Here is an 18,906-nt window from a genome sequence, read left to right on the forward strand (position 1 = left end):
TTAACCGAGAGGTTGGCGGTTGGAGCCCACCCGGTGGTGGTGCGGCGATTTTTTTCCTTTTGGCTGATAGCTCTGAAGAAATGTTCTGACGGTGGTGAGAGTGGAGCAGGACTGTCTCCGTGGCGCAATAGGCCAGCGCGATTGGTGTTAACCGAGAGGTTGGAGGTACGAGCCCACCCGGTGGTGTTGCGGCGCTTTTTTTTCTTTGGGCTGATAGCTTTGAAGAAATGTTCTGATGGTGGTGAGAGTGGAGCACGACTGTCTCCGTGGCGCAATAAGCTAGCGCGGTCGGCTGTTAACCGACAGGTTAGAGGTTCGAGCCCTCCCGGGAGTGGTGTGTTGCTTTTTTTATTTTGGGCTGATAGCTTTGAAAATATGTTTTGATGGTGGTGAGTGTGAAGCAGGACTGTCTCCGTGACGCAATTGGCTAGCGCGATCGGCTGTTAACCGAAAGGTTGGAGGTACGAGCCCACCCGGTGGAGGTGCGGCGCTTTTTTTTCTTTGGCCTGATAGCTTTGAAGATATGTCCTGATGGTGGTGAGAGTGGAGCACGACTGTCTCCGTGGCGCAATTGGCTAGCGCGATCGGCTGTTAACCGAGAGGCATGAGGTTCCAGCCCTCCCGGGAGTGGTGTGTTGCTTTTTTTGGGCTGATAGCTTAGAAGATATGTTCTGATGGTGGTGAGAGTGGAGAACGACTGTCTCCGTGGCGCAATTTGCTATCGCGATCGGCTGTTAACCGAAAGGTTGGAGGTACGAGCCCACATGGTGGTGGTGCGGCACTTTTTTTTCTTTGGGCTGATAGCTCTGAAGAAATGTTCTGACGGTGGTGAGAGTGGAGCACGACTGTCTCCGTGGCGCAATTGGCTATGCGAAAGGCTGTTAAAAGGGAGGTTGGAGGTTCGAGCCCTCCCGGGAGTGGTGTGTTGCTTTTTTTTCTTTGGGCTGATAGCTGTGAAGATATGTTCTCATGGTGGTGAGAGTGGAGCAGGACTGTCTCCGTGGCGCAATTAGCTAGCGCGATTGGCTGTTACCGAGAGGTTGGAGGTACGAGCCCACCCGGTGGTGGTGCGGCGCTTTTTTTTCTTTGGGCTGATAGCTTTGAAGAAATGTTCTGATGGTGGTGAGAGTGGAGCACGACTGTTTCCGTGGCGCAATTGGCTAGCGCGGTCGGCTGTTAACCGACAGGTTGGAGGTTCGAGCCCTCCCGGGAGTGGTGTGTTGCTTTTTTTTGGGGCTGATAGCTTAGAAGATATGTTCTGATGGTGGTGAGAGCGGAGCACGACTGTCTCCGTGGCGCAATTTGCTATCGCGATCGGCTGTTAACCGAAAAGTTAAAGGTACGAGCTCACCCGTTGGTGGTGCGGCGCTTTTTTTTGGGCTGATAGCTTTGAAGAAATGTTCTGATGGTGGTGAGAGTGGAGCACGACTGTCTCCGTGGCGCAATTGGCTAGCGCGGTCGGCTGTTAACCGAAAGGTTGGAGGTTTGAGCCCTCCCGGGAGTGGTGTGTTGCTTTTTTCATTTTTGGCTGATAGCTTTGAAAATATGTTTTGTTGGTGGTGAGTGTGGAGCAGGACTGTCTCCGTGACGCATTTGGCTAGCGCGATCGGCTGTTAACCGAAAGGTTGGAGGTACGAGCCTACCCGGTGGAGGTGCGGCGCTTTTTTTTCTTTGGACTGATAGCTTTGAAGATATGTCCTGATGGGGGTGAGAGTGGAGCACGACTGTCTTCGTGGCGCAATTGGCTAGCGCGATCGGCTGTTAACCGACAGGTTAGAGGTTCAAGCCCACCCAATGGTGATGCGGTGATTTTTTCCCTTTGGGATGATAGCTCTGAAAAAATGTTCTGACGGTGGTGAGAGTGGAGCAAGACTGTCTCCATGGCGCAATTGGCTATGCGATCGGCTGTTAACTGAAAGGTTGGAGGTTCCAGCCCTCCCGGGAGTGGTGTGTTGCTTTTTTTTGGGCTGATAGCTTAGAAGATATGTTCTGATGGTGGTGAGAGCGGAGCACGACTGTCTCCGTGGCGCAATTTGCTATCGCAATCGGCTGTTAACCGAAAGGTTAAAGGTACGAGCCCACACGGAGGTGGTGCGGCACTTTTTTTTCTTTGGGCTGATAGCTCTGAAGAAATGTTCTGACGGTGGTGAGAGTGGAGCACGACTGTTTCCGTGGCGCAATTGGCTATGCAAAAGGCTGTTAACCGGAAGGTTGGAGGTTCGAGCCCTCCCGGGAATGGTGTGTTGCTTTTTTTTCTTTGGGCAGATAGCTTTGAAGATATGTTCTGATGGTGGTGAGAGTGGAGCAGCACTGTCTCCGTGGCGCAATTGGCTAGCGCGATTGGCTGTTAACCGAAAGGTTGGAGGTACGAGTCCACCCGGTGGTGGTGTGTCGCTTTTTATTCTTTGGGCTGATAGCTTTGAAGATATGTTCTGATGGTGGTGAGAGTGGAGCACGACTGTCTCCGTGGCGCAATTGGCTAGCGCGATCGGCTGTTAGCCGAAAGGTTAGAGGTACGAGCCCACCCGGTGGTGGTGCAGCGCTTTTTTTTGGGCTGATAGCTCTGGAGAAATGTTCTGACAGTGGTGTGAGTGGAGCACGACTGTCTCCGTGGCGCAATTGGCTAGCACGATCGGCTGTTAACCGAAAGGTTGGAGGTTCGAGCCCTCCCGGGAGTGGTGTGTTGCTTTTTTATTTGGGCTGATAGCTTTGAAGATATGTTCCGATGGTGGTGAGAGTGAAGCACGACTGTCTCCTTGGCGCAATTGGCTAGTGCGATCGGCTGTTAACCGAGAGGTTGGAGGTTGGAGCCCACCCGGTGGTGGTGCGGCGATTTTTTTCCTTTTGGCTGATAGCTCTGAAGAAATGTTCTGACGGTGGTGAGAGTGGAGCAGGACTGTCTCCGTGGCGCAATAGGCCAGCGCGATTGGTGTTAACCGAGAGGTTGGAGGTACGAGCCCACCCGGTGGTGGTGCGGCGCTTTTTTTTCTTTGGGCTGATAGCTTTGAAGATATGTTCCGATGGTGGTGAGAGTGGAGCACGACTGTCTCCTTGGCGCAATTGGCTAGCGCGATCGGCTGGTAACCGAGAGGTTGGAGGTTGGAGCCCACCCGGTGGTGGTGCGGCGAATTTTTCCTTTTGGCTGATAGCTCTGAAGAAATGTTCTGACGGTGGTGAGAGTGGAGCAGGACTGTCTCCGTGGCGCAATAGGCCAGCGCGATTGGTGTTAACCGAGAGGTTGGAGGTACGAGCCCACCCGGTGGTGGTGCGGCGCTTTTTTTTCTTTGGGCTGATAGCTTTGAAGAAATGTTCTGATGGTGGTGCGAGTGGAGCACGACTGTCTCCGTGGCGCAATTGGCTAGCGCGGTCGGCTGTTAACCGACAGGTTAGAGGTTCGAGCCCTCCCGGGAGTGGTGTGTTGCTTTTTTTATTTTGGGCTGATAGCTTTGAAAATATGTTTTGATGGTGGTGAGTGTGAAGCAGGACTGTCTCCGTGACGCAATTGGCTATCGCGATCGGCTGTTAACCGAAAGGTTGGAGGTACGAGCCCACATGGTGGTGGTGCGGCACTTTTTTTTCTTTGGGCTGATAGCTCTGAAGAAATGTTCTGACGGTGGTGAGAGTGGAGCACGACTGTCTCCGTGGTGCAATTGGCTATGCGAAAGGCTGTTAAAAGGAAGGTTGGAGGTTCGAGCCCTCCCGGGAGTGGTGTGTTGCTTTTTTTTCTTTGGGCTGATAGCTTTGAAGATATGTTCTCATGGTGGTGAGAGTGGAGCAGGACTGTCTCCGTGGCGCAATTGGCTAGCGCGATTGGTTGTTACCGAGAGGTTGGAGGTACGAGCCCACCCGGTGGTGGTGCAGCGCTTTTAGATGCGGAGCATCTTATACTCGCGCCTTGTAGTGCGCCGTCCGCGCCGTCCGCGCCGTCCGCACCGCTTCTCGAACATTCGACAGCTGACGCGCGCGCATGCGCCGTCGCGCCGTCGCCCACTCTTCCACCATCTGTGCATCCCTTCCTCCTCTACACACCGCGCGCGCTTCACTCCTCCACCATCTGTGCACCCTTCCTCCTCTACACACCGCGTTCGACATCTACAATTCTCCTGATTCTCCAGTGGACGCGCATGTGGCGTCGCGCTTCGAGAACATTCAACAGCTGACAGTGCATGCGCCGTCGTGCTCTATATATACTCAAGGTTGGCGCTCACTCACTCAGTTGCCGCTCGTCGGTTGGTTTGTACGGCGCGTCGACGTCCAAGGTCGCGGTGAAATGAATTCCAACGAATCCACAAACACAATGATCGACGTCCCTTCGACCAGCGCCGCCCTTTCGCATACGTGTGTACGTGTTCACTCATTTAACACCCCCTCCTACAACCACGTTAACCAATTTAGCCATCGACCCAAGTAAGTCGCAATTTAACACCCCATTTCACAACCACGTTAACCAATTTAGCCATCGACCCAAGTAAGTCGCACTTTAACACCCCGTTAACCAATTATATGGTCCGCATCCTCCTCGGTGTCCCCCGAGGGAAGCTGCGGGCAATTTTTTTTTCTTTGGGCTGATAGCTTTGAAGAAATGTTCTGATGGTGGTGCGAGTGGAGCACGACTGTCTCCGTGGCGCAATAGGCCAGCGCGATTGGTGTTAACCGAGAGGTTGGAGGTACGAGCCCACCCGGTGGTGGTGCGGCGCTTTTTTTTCTTTGGGCTGATAGCTTTGAAGATATGTTCCGATGGTGGTGAGAGTGGAGCACGACTGTCTCCTTGGCGCAATTGGCTAGCGCGATCGGCTGGTAACCGAGAGGTTGGAGGTTGGAGCCCACCCGGTGGTGGTGCGGCGAATTTTTCCTTTTGGCTGATAGCTCTGAAGATATGTTCCGATGGTGGTGAGAGTGGAGCACGACTGTCTCCTTGGCGCAATTGGCTAGTGCGATCGGCTGTTAACCGAGAGGTTGGAGGTTGGAGCCCACCCGGTGGTGGTGCGGCGATTTTTTTCCTTTTGGCTGATAGCTCTGGAGAAATGTTCTGACAGTGGTGTGAGTGGAGCACGACTGTCTCCGTGGCGCAATTGGCTAGCACGATCGGCTGTTAACCGAAAGGTTGGAGGTTCGAGCCCACCCGGTGGTGGTGCGGCGCTTTTTTTTCTTTGGGCTGATAGCTTTGAAGAAATGTTCTGATGGTGGTGCGAGTGGAGCACGACTGTCTCCGTGGCGCAATTGGCTAGCGCGGTCGGCTGTTAACCGACAGGTTAGAGGTTCGAGCCCTCCCGGGAGTGGTGTGTTGCTTTTTTTTCCTTGGGCTGATAGCTTTGAAGATATGTTCTCATGGTGGTGAGAGTGGAGCAGGACTGTCTCCGTGGCGCAATTGGCTAGCGCGATTGGCTGTTACCGAGAGGTTGGAGGTACGAGCCCACCCGGTGGTGGTGCGGCGCTTTTTTTTCTTTGGGCTGATAGCTTTGAAGAAATGTTCTGATGGTGGTGAGAGTGGAGCGCGACTGTCTCCGTGGCGCAATTGGCTAGCGCGGTCGGCTGTTAACCGACAGGTTGGAGGTTCGAGCCCTCCCGGGAGTGGCGTGTTGCTTTTTGTATTTTGGGCTGACAGCTTTGAAAATATGTTTTGATGGTGGTGAGTGTGGAGCAGGACAGTCTCCGTGACGCAATTGGCTAGCGCGATCGGCTGTTAACCGAAAGGTAGGAGGTATGAGCCCACCCGGTGGAGGTACGGCGCTTTTTTTCTTTGGACTGATAGCTTTGAAGATATGTCCTGATGGTGGTGAGAGTGGAGCACGACTGTCTCCGTGGTGCAATTGGCTAGCGCGATCGGCTGTTAACTGAAAGGTTGGAGGTTGGAGCCCTCCCGGGAGTGGTGTGTTGCTTTTTTTTCTTTGGGCTTATAGATTTGAAGATATGTTCTCATGGTGGTGAGAGTGGAGTAGGACTGTCTCCGTGGCGCAATTGGCTAGCGCGATCTGCTGTTAACCGAAAGGTTGGAGGTACGAGCCCACCCGCTGGTGGTGCGGCGCTTTTTTTTCTTTGGGCTGATAGCTTTGAAGAAATGTTCTGATGGTGGTGAGAGTGGAGCACGACTGTCTCCGTGGCGCAATTGGCTAGCGCGATCGGCTGTTAACCGAGAGGTTGGAGGTTTGAGCCCTCCCGGGAGTGGTGTGTTGCTTTTTTATTTTGGGCTGATAGCTTTGAAAATATGTTTTGTTGGTGGTGAGTGTGGAGCAGGACTGTCTCCGTGACGCATTTGGCTAGCGCGATCGGCTGTTAACCGAAAGGTTGGAGGTACGAGCCCACCCGGTGGAGGTGCGGCGCTTTTTTTTCTTTGGACTGATAGCTTTGAAGATATGTCCTGATGGGGGTGAGAGTGGAGCACGACTGTCTTCGTGGCGCAATTGGCTAGCGCGATCGGCTGTTAACCGAGAGGTTGGAGGTTCGAGCCCACCCGATGGTGATGCGGCGATTTTTTCCCTTTGGGATGATAGCTCTGAAAAAATGTTCTGGCGGTGGTGAGAGTGGAGCAAGACTGTCTCCATGGCGCAATTGGCTATGCGATCGGCTGTTAACTGAAAGGTTGGAGGTTCCAGCCCTCCCGGGAGTGGTGTGTTGCTTTTTTTTGGGCTGATAGCTTAGAAGGTATGTTCTGATGGTGGTGAGAGCGGAGCACGACTGTCTCCGTGGCGCAATTTGCTATCGCGATCGGCTGTTAACCGAAAGGTTAAAGGTACGAGCTCACCCGTTGGTGGTGCGGCGCTTTTTTTTTGGGCTGATAGCTTTGAATAAATGTTCTGATGGTGGTGAGAGTGGAGCACGACTGTCTCCGTGGCGCAATTGGCTAGCGCGGTCGGCTGTTAACCGAAAGGTTGGAGGTTTGAGCCCTCCCGGGAGTGGTGTGTTGCTTTTTTTATTTTGGGCTGATAGCTTTAAAAATATGTTTTGTTGGTTGTGAGTGTGGAGCAGGACTGTCTCCGTGACGCATTTGGCTAGCGCGATCGGCTGTTAACCGAAAGGTTGGAGGTACGAGCCCACCCATTGCGGCGATGCGGCGATTTTTTCCCTTTGGGATGATAGCTCTGAAAAAAATGTTCTGACGGTGGTGAGAGTGGAGCAAGACTGTCTCCATGGCGCAATTGGCTATGCGATCGGCTGTTAACTGAAAGGTTGGAGGTTCCAGCCCTCCCGGGAGTGGTGTGTTGCTTTTTTTTGGGATGATAGCTTAGAAGATATGTTCTGATGGTGGTGAGAGCGGAGCACGACTGTCTCCGTGGCGCAATTTGCTATCGCGATCGGCTGTTAACCGAAAGGTTAAAGGTACGAGCCCACACGGTGGTGGTGCGGCACTTTTTTTTTCTTTGGGCTGATAGCTCTGAAGAAATGTTCTGACGGTGGTGAGAGTGGAGCACGACTGTCTCCGTGGCGCAATTGGCTATGCAAAAGGCTGTTAACCGGAAGGTTGGAGGTTCGAGCCCTCCCGGGAGTGGTGTGTTGCTTTTTTCTCTTTGGGCAGATAGCTTTGAAGATATGTTCTGATGGTGGTGAGAGTGGAGCAGCACTGTCTCCGTGGCGCAATTGGCTAGCGCGATAAATAAAAAATAAAAAAAAGCAACACACCACTCCCGGGAGTGGTGTGTTGCTTTTTTTTATTTTGGGCTTAGAGCTTTGAAAATATGTTCAGATGGTGGTGAGTGTGGAGCAGGACTGTCTCCGTGGCGCAATTGGCTAGCGCGATCGGCTGTTAACCGAAAGGTTGGAGGTACGAGCCTACCCGGTGGAGGTGCGGCGCTTTTTTTTCTTTGGGCTGATAGCTTTGAAGATATGTTCTGATGGTGGTGAGAGTGGAGCACGACTGTCTCCTTGGCGCAATTGGCTAGCGCGATCGGCTGTTAACCGAGAGGTTGGAGGTTGGAGCCCACCCGGTGGTGGTGCGGCGATTTTTTTCCTTTTGGCTGATAGCTCTGAAGAAATGTTCTGACGGTGGTGAGAGTGGAGAACGACTGTCTCCGTGGCGCAATAGGCCAGCGCGATTGGTGTTAACCGAGAGGTTGGAGGTAGGAGCCCACCCGGTGGTGGTGCGGCGCTTTTTTTTCTTTGGGCTGATAGCTTTGAAGAAATGTTCTGATGGTGGTGAGAGTGGAGCACGACTGTCTCCGTGGCGCAATAAGCTAGCGCGGTCGGCTGTTAACCGACAGGTTAGAGGTTCGAGCCCTCCCGGGAGTGGTGTGTTGCTTTTTTTATTTTGGGCTGATAGCTTTGAAAATATGTTTTGATGGTGGTGAGTGTGAAGCAGGACTGTCTCCGTGACGCAATTGGCTAGCGCGATCGGCTGTTAACCGAAAGGTTGGAGGTACGAGCCCACCCGGTGGAGGTGCGGCGCTTTTTTTTCTTTGGCCTGATAGCTTTGAAGATATGTCCTGATGGTGGTGAGAGTGGAGCACGACTGTCTCCGTGGCGCAATTGGCTAGCGCGATCGGCTGTTAACCGAGAGGCATGAGGTTCCAGCCCTCCCGGGAGTGGTGTGTTGCTTTTTTTGGGCTGATAGCTTAGAAGATATGTTCTGATGGTGGTGAGAGTGGAGAACGACTGTCTCCGTGGCGCAATTTGCTACCGCGATCGGCTGTTAACCGAAAGGTTGGAGGTACGAGCCCACATGGTGGTGGTGCGGCACTTTTTTTTCTTTGGGCTGATAGCTCTGAAGAAATGTTCTGACGGTGGTGAGAGTGGAGCACGACTGTCTCCGTGGCGCAATTGGCTATGCGAAAGGCTGTTAAAAGGAAGGTTGGAGGTTCGAGCCCTCCCGGGAGTGGTGTGTTGCTTTTTTTTCTTTGGGCTGATAGCTGTGAAGATATGTTCTCATGGTGGTGAGAGTGGAGCAGGACTGTCTCCGTGGCGCAATTGGCTAGCGCGATTGGCTGTTACCGAGAGGTTGGAGGTACGAGCCCACCCGGTGGTGGTGCGGCGCTTTTTTTTCTTTGGGCTGATAGCTTTGAAGAAATGTTCTGATGGTGGTGAGAGTGGAGCACGACTGTCTCCGTGGCGCAATTGGCTAGCGCGGTCGGCTGTTAACCGACAGGTTGGAGGTTCGAGCCCTCCCGGGAGTGGTGTGTTGCTTTTTTTTGGGCTGATAGCTTAGAAGATATGTTCTGATGGTGGTGAGAGCGGAGCACGGCTGTCTCCGTGGCGCAATTTGCTATCGCGATCGGCTGTTAACCGAAAGGTTAAAGGTACGAGCTCACCCGTTGGTGGTGCGGCGCTTTTTTTTGGGCTGATAGCTTTGAAGAAATGTTCTGATGGTGGTGAGAGTGGAGCACGACTGTCTCCGTGGCGCAATTGGCTAGCGCGGTCGGCTGTTAACCGAAAGGTTGGAGGTTTGAGCCCTACCGGGAGTGGTGTGTTGCTTTTTTCATTTTTGGCTGATAGCTTTGAAAATATGTTTTGTTGGTGGTGAGTGTGGAGCAGGACTGTCTCCGTGACGCATTTGGCTAGCGCGATCGGCTGTTAACCGAAAGGTTGGAGGTACGAGCCTACCCGGTGGAGGTGCGGCGCTTTTTTTTCTTTGGACTGATAGCTTTGAAGATATGTCCTGATGGGGGTGAGAGTGGAGCACGACTGTCTTCGTGGCGCAATTGGCTAGCGCGATCGGCTGGTAACCGAGATGTTAGAGGTTCAAGCCCACCCAATGGTGATGCGGTGATTTTTTCCCTTTGGGATGATAGCTCTGAAAAAATGTTCTGACGGTGGTGAGAGTGGAGCAAGACTGTCTCCATGGCGCAATTGGCTATGCGATTGGCTGTTAACTGAAAGGTTGGAGGTTCCAGCCCTCCCGGGAGTGGTGTGTTGCTTTTTTTTGGGCTGATAGCTTAGAAGATATGTTCTGATGGTGGTGAGAGCGGAGCACGACTGTCTCCGTGGCGCAATTTGCTATCGCGATCGGCTGTTAACCGAAAGGTTAAAGGTACGAGCCCAAACGGTGGTGGTGCGGCACTTTTTTTTCTTTGGGCTGATAGCTCTGAAGAAATGTTCGGACGGTGGTGAGAGTGGAGCACGACTGTCTCCGTGGCGCAATTGGCTATGCAAAAGGCTGTTAACCGGAAGGTTGGAGGTTCGAGCCCTCCCGGGAATGGTGTGTTGCTTTTTTTTCTTTGGGCAGATAGCTTTGAAGATATGTTCTGATGGTGGTGAGAGTGGAGCAGCACTGTCTCCGTGGCGCAATTGGCTAGCGCGATTGGCTGTTAACCGAAAGGTTGGAGGTACGAGTCCACCCGGTGGTGGTGTGTCGCTTTTTATTCTTTGGGCTGATAGCTTTGAAGATATGTTCTGATGGTGGTGAGAGTGGAGCACGACTGTCTCCGTGGCGCAATTGGCTAGCGCGATCGGCTGTTAACCGAAAGGTTAGAGGTACGAGCCCACCCGGTGGTGGTGCAGCGCTTTTTTTGGGCTGATAGCTCTGGAGAAATGTTCTGACAGTGGTGTGAGTGGAGCACGACTGTCTCCGTGGCGCAATTGGCTAGCACGATCGGCTGTTAACCGAAAGGTTGGAGGTTCGAGCCCTCCCGGGAGTGGTGTGTTGCTTTTTTTATTTGGGCTGATAGCTTTGAATATATGTGCCGATGGTGGTGAGAGTGGAGCACGACTGTCTCCTTGGCGCAATTGGCTAGCGCGATCGGCTGTTAACCGAGAGGTTGGAGGTTGGAGCCCACCCGGTGGTGGTGCGGCGATTTTTTTCCTTTTGGCTGATAGCTCTGAAGAAATGTTCTGACGGTGGTGAGAGTGGAGCAGGACTGTCTCCGTGGCGCAATAGGCCAGCGCGATTGGTGTTAACCGAGAGGTTGGAGGTACGAGCCCACCCGGTGGTGGTGCGGCGCTTTTTTTTCTTTGGGCTGATAGCTTTGAAGATATGTTCCGATGGTGGTGAGAGTGGAGCACGACTGTCTCCTTGGCGCAATTGGCTAGCGCGATCGGCTGTTAACCGAGAGGTTGGAGGTTGGAGCCCACCCGGTGGTGGTGCGGCGAATTTTTCCTTTTGGCTGATAGCTCTGAAGAAATGTTCTGACGGTGGTGAGAGTGGAGCAGGACTGTCTCCGTGGCGCAATAGGCCAGCGCGATCGGCTGTTAACCGAAAGGTTGGAGGTACGAGCCCACCCATTGGTGATGCGGCGATTTTTTCCCTTTGGGATGATAGCTCTGAAAAAAATGTTCTGACGGTGGTGAGAGTGGAGCAAGACTGTCTCCATGGCGCAATTGGCTATGCGATCGGCTGTTAACTGAAAGGTTGGAGGTTCCAGCCCTCCCGGGAGTGGTGTGTTGCTTTTTTTTGGGCTGATAGCTTAGAAGATATGTTCTGATGGTGGTGAGAGCGGAGCACGACTGTCTCCGTGGCGCAATTTGCTATCGCGATCGGCTGTTAACCGAAAGGTTAAAGGTACGAGCCCACACGGTGGTGGTGCGGCACTTTTTTTTTCTTTGGGCTGATAGCTCTGAAGAAATGTTCTGACGGTGGTGAGAGTGGAGCACGACTGTCTCCGTGGCGCAATTGGCTATGCAAAAGGCTGTTAACCGGAAGGTTGGAGGTTCGAGCCCTCCCGGGAGTGGTGTGTTGCTTTTTATTCTTTGGGCTGATAGCTTTGAAGATATGTTCTGATGGTGGTGAGAGTGGAGCACGACTGTCTCCGTGGCGCAATTGGCTAGCGCGATCGGCTGTTAACCGAAAGGTTAGAGGTACGAGCCCACCCGGTGGTGGTGCAGCGCTTTTTTTGGGCTGATAGCTCTGGAGAAATGTTCTGACAGTGGTGTGAGTGGAGCACGACTGTCTCCGTGGCGCAATTGGCTAGCGCGATCGGCTGTTAACCGAAAGATTGGAGGTTCGAGCCCTCCCGGGAGTGGTGTGTTGCTTTTTTTTATTTTGGGCTTAGAGCTTTGAAAATATGTTCTGATGGTGGTGAGTGTGGAGCAGGACTGTCTCCGTGGCGCAATTGGCTAGCGCGATCGGCTGTTAACCGAAAGGTTGGAGGTACGAGCCTACCCGGTGGAGGTGCGGCGCTTTTTTTTCTTTGGGCTGATAGCTTTGAAGATATGTTCTGATGGTGGTGAGAGTGGAGCACGACTGTCTCCTTGGCGCAATTGGCTAGCGCGATCGGCTGTTAACCGAGAGGTTGGAGGTTGGAGCCCACCCGGTGGTGGTGCGGCGATTTTTTTCCTTTTGGCTGATAGCTCTGAAGAAATGTTCTGACGGTGGTGAGAGTGGAGCAGGACTGTCTCCGTGGCGCAATAGGCCAGCGCGATTGGTGTTAACCGAGAGGTTGGAGGTACGAGCCCACCCGGTGGTGGTGCGGCGCTTTTTTTTCTTTGGGCTGATAGCTTTGAAGAAATGTTCTGATGGTGGTGAGAGTGGAGCACGACTGTCTCCGTGGCGCAATAAGCTAGCGCGGTCGGCTGTTAACCGACAGGTTAGAGGTTCGAGCCCTCCCGGGAGTGGTGTGTTGCTTTTTTTATTTTGGGCTGATAGCTTTGAAAATATGTTTTGATGGTGGTGAGTGTGAAGCAGGACTGTCTCCGTGACGCAATTGGCTAGCGCGATCGGCTGTTAACCGAAAGGTTGGAGGTACGAGCCCACCCGGTGGAGGTGCGGCGCTTTTTTTTCTTTGGCCTGATAGCTTTGAAGATATGTCCTGATGCTGGTGAGAGTGGAGCACGACTGTCTCCGTGGCGCAATTGGCTAGCGCGATCGGCTGTTAACCGAGAGGCATGAGGTTCCAGCCCTCCCGGGAGTGGTGTGTTGCTTTTTTTGGGCTGATAGCTTAGAAGATATGTTCTGATGGTGGTGAGAGTGGAGAACGACTGTCTCCGTGGCGCAATTTGCTATCGCGATCGGCTGTTAACCGAAAGGTTGGAGGTACGAGCCCACATGGTGGTGGTGCGGCACTTTTTTTTCTTTGGGCTGATAGCTCTGAAGAAATGTTCTGACGGTGGTGAGAGTGGAGCACGACTGTCTCCGTGGCGCAATTGGCTATGCGAAAGGCTGTTAAAAGGAAGGTTGGAGGTTCGAGCCCTCCCGGGAGTGGTGTGTTGCTTTTTTTTCTTTGGGCTGATAGCTGTGAAGATATGTTCTCATGGTGGTGAGAGTGGAGCAGGACTGTCTCCGTGGCGCAATTGGCTAGCGCGATTGGCTGTTACCGAGAGGTTGGAGGTACGAGCCCACCCGGTGGTGGTGCGGCGCTTTTTTTTCTTTGGGCTGATAGCTTTGAAGAAATGTTCTGATGGTGGTGAGAGTGGAGCACGACTGTCTCCGTGGCGCAATTGGCTAGCGCGGTCGGCTGTTAACCGACAGGTTGGAGGTTCGAGCCCTCCCGGGAGTGGTGTGTTGCTTTTTTTTGGGCTGATAGCTTAGAAGATATGTTCTGATGGTGGTGAGAGCGGAGCACGACTGTCTCCGTGGCGCAATTTGCTATCGCGATCGGCTGTTAACCGAAAGGTTAAAGGTACGAGCTCACCCGTTGGATGGTGCGGCGCTTTTTTTGGGCTGATAGCTTTGAAGAAATGTTCTGATGGTGGTGAGAGTGGAGCACGACTGTCTCCGTGGCGCAATTGGCTAGCGCGGTCGGCTGTTAACCGAAAGGTTGGAGGTTTGAGCCCTCCCGGGAGTGGTGTGTTGCTTTTTTCATTTTTGGCTGATAGCTTTGAAAATATGTTTTGTTGGTGGTGAGTGTGGAGCAGGACTGTCTCCGTGACGCATTTGGCTAGCGCGATCGGCTGTTAACCGAAAGGTTGGAGGTACGAGCCTACCCGGTGGAGGTGCGGCGCTTTTTTTTCTTTGGACAGATAGCTTTGAAGATATGTCCTGATGGGGGTGAGAGTGGAGCACGACTGTCTTCGTGGCGCAATTGGCTAGCGCGATCGGCTGTTAACCGAGAGGTTAGAGGTTCAAGCCCACCCAATGGTGATGCGGTGATTTTTTCCCTTTGGGATGATAGCTCTGAAAAAATGTTCTGACGGTGGTGAGAGTGGAGCAAGACTGTCTCCATGGCGCAATTGGCTATGCGATCGGCTGTTAACTGAAAGGTTGGAGGTTCCAGCCCTCCCGGGAGTGGTGTGTTGCTTTTTTTTGGGCTGATAGCTTAGAAGATATGTTCTGATGGTGGTGAGAGCGGAGCACGACTGTCTCCGTGGCGCAATTTGCTATCGCGATCGGCTGTTAACCGAAAGGTTAAAGGTACGAGCCCACACGGTGGTGGTGCGGCACTTTTTTTTCTTTGGGCTGATAGCTCTGAAGAAATGTTCTGACGGTGGTGAGAGTGGAGCACGACTGTCTCCGTGGCGCAATTGGCTATGCAAAAGGCTGTTAACCGGAAGGTTGGAGGTTCGAGCCCTCCCGGGAATGGTGTGTTGCTTTTTTTTCTTTGGGCAGATAGCTTTGAAGATATGTTCTGATGGTGGTGAGAGTGGAGCAGCACTGTCTCCGTGGCGCAATTGGCTAGCGCGATTGGCTGTTAACCGAAAGGTTGGAGGTACGAGTCCACCCGGTGGTGGTGTGTCGCTTTTTATTCTTTGGGCTGATAGCTTTGAAGATATGTTCTGATGGTGGTGAGAGTGGAGCACGACTGTCTCCGTGGCGCAATTGGCTAGCGCGATCGGCTGTTAACCGAAAGGTTAGAGGTACGAGCCCACCCGGTGGTGGTGCAGCGCTTTTTTTGGGGCTGAGAGCTCTGGAGAAATGTTCTGACAGTGGTGTGAGTGGAGCACGACTGTCTCCATGGCGCAATTGGCTAGCACGATCGGCTGTTAACCGAAAGGTTGGAGGTTCGAGCCCTCCCGGGAGTGGTGTGTTGCTTTTTTTATTTGGGCTGATAGCTTTGAAGATATGTTCCGATGGTGGTGAGAGTGGAGCACGACTGTCTCCTTGGCGCAATTGGCTAGCGCGATCGGCTGTTAACCGAGAGGTTGGAGGTTGGAGCCCACCCGGTGGTGGTGCGGCGATTTTTTTCCTTTTGGCTGATAGCTCTGAAGAAATGTTCTGACGGTGGTGAGAGTGGAGCAGGACTGTCTCCGTGGCGCAATAGGCCAGCGCGATTGGTGTTAACCGAGAGGTTGGAGGTACGAGCCCACCCGGTGGTGGTGCGGCGCTTTTTTTTCTTTGGGCTGATAGCTTTGAAGATATGTTCCGATGGTGGTGAGAGTGGAGCACGACTGTCTCCTTGGCGCAATTGGCTAGCGCGATCGGCTGTTAACCGAGAGGTTGGAGGTTGGAGCCCACCCGGTGGTGGTGCGGCGAATTTTTCCTTTTGGCTGATAGCTCTGAAGAAATGTTCTGACGGTGGTGAGAGTGGAGCAGGACTGTCTCCGTGGCGCAATAGGCCAGCGCGATTGGTGTTAACCGAGAGGTTGGAGGTACGAGCCCACCCGGTGGTGGTGCGGCGCTTTTTTTTCTTTGGGCTGATAGCTTTGAAGATATGTTCCGATGGTGGTGAGAGTGGAGCACGACTGTCTCCTTGGCGCAATTGGCTAGCGCGATCGGCTGTTAACCGAGAGGTTGGAGGTTGGAGCCCACCCGGTGGTGGTGCGGCGAATTTTTCCTTTTGGCTGATAGCTCTGAAGAAATGTTCTGACGGTGGTGAGAGTGGAGCAGGACTGTCTCCGTGGCGCAATAGGCCAGCGCGATTGGTGTTAACCGAGAGGTTGGAGGTACGAGCCCACCCGGTGGTGGTGCGGCGCTTTTTTTTCTTTGGGCTGATAGCTTTGAAGAAATGTTCTGATGGTGGTGCGAGTGGAGCACGACTGTCTCCGTGGCGCAACTGGCTAGCGCGGTCGGCTGTTAACCGACAGGTTAGAGGTTCGAGCCCTCCCGGGAGTGGTGTGTTGCTTTTTTTATTTTGGGCTGATAGCTTTGAAAATATGTTTTGATGGTGGTGAGTGTGAAGCAGGACTGTCTCCTTGCGCAATTGGCTAGCGCGATCGGCTGTTAACCGAGAGGTTTGAGGTTGGAGCCCACCCGGTGGTGGTGCGGCGATTTTTTTCCTTTTGGCTGATAGCTCTGAAGAAATGTTCTGACGGTGGTGAGAGTGGAGCACGACTGTCTCCGTGGTGCAATTGGCTATGCGAAAGGCTGTTAAAAGGAAGGTTGGAGGTTCGAGCCCTCCCGGGAGTGGTGTGTTGCTTTTTTTTCTTTGGGCTGATAGCTTTGAAGATATGTTCTCATGGTGGTGAGAGTGGAGCAGGACTGTCTCCGTGGCGCAATTGGCTAGCGCGATTGGTTGTTACCGAGAGGTTGGAGGTACGAGCCCACCCGGTGGTGGTGCAGTGCTTTTAGATGCGGAGCATCTTATACTCGCGCCTTGTAGTGCGCCGTCCGCGCCGTCCGTGCCGTCCGCACCGCTTCTCGAACATTCGACAGCTGACGCGCGCGCATGCGCCGTCGCGCCATCGCCCACTCTTCCACCATCTGTGCATCCCTTCCTCCTCTACACACCGCGCGCGCTTCACTCCTCCACCATCTGTGCACCCTTCCTCCTCTACACACCGCGTTCGACATCTACAATTCTCCTGATTCTCCAGTGGACGCGCATGTGGCGTCGCGCTTCGAGAACATTCAACAGCTGACAGTGCATGCGCCGTCGTGCTGTATATATACTCAAGGTTGGCGCTCACTCGCTCAGTTGCCGCTCGTCGGTTGGTTTGTACGGCGCGTCGACGTCCAAGGTCGCGGTGAAATGAATTCCAACGAATCCACAAACACAATGATCGACGTCCCTTCGACCAGCGCCGCCCTTTCGCATACGTGTGTACGTGTTCACTCATTTAACACCCCCTTCTACAACCACGTTAACCAATTTAGCCATCGACCCAAGTAAGTCGCAATTTAACACCCCATTTCACAACCACGTTAACCAATTTAGCCATCGACCCAAGTAAGTCGCACTTTAACACCCCGTTAACCAATTATATGGTCCGCATCCTCCTCGGTGTTCCCCCGAGGGAAGCTGCGGGCAATTTTTTTTTCTTTGGGCTGATAGCTTTGAAGAAATGTTCTGATGGTGGTGCGAGTGGAGCACGACTGTCTCCGTGGCGCAATTAGCTAGCGCGGTCGGCTGTTAACCGACAGGTTGGAGGTTCGAGCCCTCCCGGGAGTGGTGTGTTGCTTTTTTTTGGGCTGATAGCTTAGAAGTTATGTTCTGATGGTGGTGAGAGTGGAGCACGACTGTCTCCGTGGCGCAATTTGCTATCGCGATCGGCTGTTAACCGAAAGGTTGGAGGTACGAGCCCACATGGTGGTGGTGCGGCACTTTTTTTTTCTTTGGGCTGATAGCTCTGAAGAAATGTTCTGACGGTGGTGTGAGTGGAGCACGACTGTCTCCGTGGCGCAATTGGCTAGCGCGATCGGCTGTTAACCGAAAGGTTGGAGGTTCGAGCCCTCCCGGGAGTGGTGTGTTGCTTTTTTTATTTTGGGCTTAGAGCTTTGAAAATATGTTCTGATGGTGGTGAGTGTGGAGCAGGACTGTCTCCGTGGCGCAATTGGCTAGCGCGATCGGCTGTTAACCGAAAGGTTGGAGGTACGAGCCTACCCGGTGGAGGTGCGGCGCTTTTGTTTCTTTGGGCTGATAGCTTTGAAGATATGTTCTGATGGTGGTGAGAGTGGAGCACGACTGTCTCCTTGTGCAATTGGCTAGCGCGATCGGCTGTTAACCGAGAGGTTGGAGGTTGGAGCCCACCCGGTGGTGGTGCGGCGATTTTTTTCCTTTTGGCTGATAGCTCTGAAGAAATGTTCTGACGGTGGTGAGAGTGGAGCACGATTGTCTCCATGGCGCAATTGGCTATGCGATCGGCTGTTAACTGAAAGGTTGGAGGTTCGAGTCCGCCCGGGAGTGGTGTATTGCTTTTTTTTCTTTGGGCTGATAGCTTTGAAAATATGTTCTGATGGTGGTGAGAGTGGAGCACGACTGTCTCCGTGGCGCAATTAGCTAGCGCGATCGGCTGTTAACCGAAAGTTTGGAGGTACGAGCCCACCCGGTGGTGGTGTGGCGCTTTTTTTTCTTTGGGCTGATAGCTCTGAAGAAATGTTCTGACGGTGGTGAGAGTGGAGCACGACTGTCTTCGTGGCGCAATTGGCTATGCGATCGGCTGTTAACTGAAAGGCTGGAGGTTGGAGCCCTCCCGGGAGTGGTGTGTTGCTTTTTTTTTCTTTGGGCTGATATCTTTGAAGATATGTTCTCATGGTGGTGAGAGTGGAGCAGGACTGTCTCCGTGGCGCAATTGGCTAGCGCGATCGGCTGTTAACCGAAAGGTTGGAGGTACGAGCCCACCCGGTGGAGGTGCGGCGCTTTTTTTTCTTTGGCCTGATAGCTTTGAAGATATGTCCTGATGGTGGTGAGAGTGGAGCACGACTGTCTCCGTGGCGCAATTGGCTAGCGCGATGGGCTGTTAACCGAGAGGCATGAGGTTCCAGCCCTCCCGGGAGTGGTGTGTTGCTTTTTTTATTTTGGGCTGATAGCTTTGAAAATATGTTTTGATGGTGGTGAGTGTGAAGCAGGACTGTCTCCGTGACGCAATTGGCTAGCGCGATCGGCTGTTAACCGAAAGGTTGGAGGTACGAGCCCACCCGGTGGAGGTGCGGCGCTTTTTTTTCTTTGGCCTGATAGCTTTGAAGATATGTCCTGATGGTGGTGAGAGTGGAGCACGACTGTCTCCGTGGCGCAATTGGCTAGCGCGATCGGCTGTTAACCGAGAGTCATGAGGTTCCAGCCCTCCCGGGAGTGGTGTGTTGCTTTTTTTGGGCTGATAGCTTAGAAGATATGTTCTGATGGTGGTGAGAGTGGAGAACGGCTGTCTCCGTGGCGCAATTTGCTATCGCGATCGGCTGTTAACCGAAAGGTTGGAGGTACGAGCCCACATGGTGGTGGTGCGGCACTTTTT

General features: G+C 53.2%; 4 non-coding genes across 4 annotated transcripts; all 4 read left to right on the forward strand.

Moving 5' to 3' along the window:
- Positions 1-1,141: 1,141 nt before the first annotated feature.
- Positions 1,142-1,215, forward strand: TRNAN-GUU (transfer RNA asparagine (anticodon GUU)). The gene has a single exon. It is a non-coding gene; the product is annotated as a tRNA-Asn (tRNA).
- Positions 1,216-5,497: 4,282 nt separating this feature from the next.
- On the forward strand, positions 5,498-5,574 carry TRNAN-GUU (transfer RNA asparagine (anticodon GUU)). Its single transcript has one exon. It is a non-coding gene; the product is annotated as a tRNA-Asn (tRNA).
- A 3,453-nt stretch (positions 5,575-9,027) lies between these two features.
- TRNAN-GUU (transfer RNA asparagine (anticodon GUU)) lies at positions 9,028-9,104 on the forward strand. Its single transcript has one exon. It is a non-coding gene; the product is annotated as a tRNA-Asn (tRNA).
- Positions 9,105-13,281: 4,177 nt separating this feature from the next.
- TRNAN-GUU (transfer RNA asparagine (anticodon GUU)) lies at positions 13,282-13,358 on the forward strand. Its single transcript has one exon. It is a non-coding gene; the product is annotated as a tRNA-Asn (tRNA).
- Positions 13,359-18,906: the final 5,548 nt, after the last annotated feature.

This window comes from Rhipicephalus microplus, unplaced genomic scaffold (assembly GCF_043290135.1).
Source record: "Rhipicephalus microplus isolate Deutch F79 unplaced genomic scaffold, USDA_Rmic scaffold_13, whole genome shotgun sequence".
Classification (NCBI taxonomy): domain Eukaryota; kingdom Metazoa; phylum Arthropoda; class Arachnida; order Ixodida; family Ixodidae; genus Rhipicephalus; species Rhipicephalus microplus.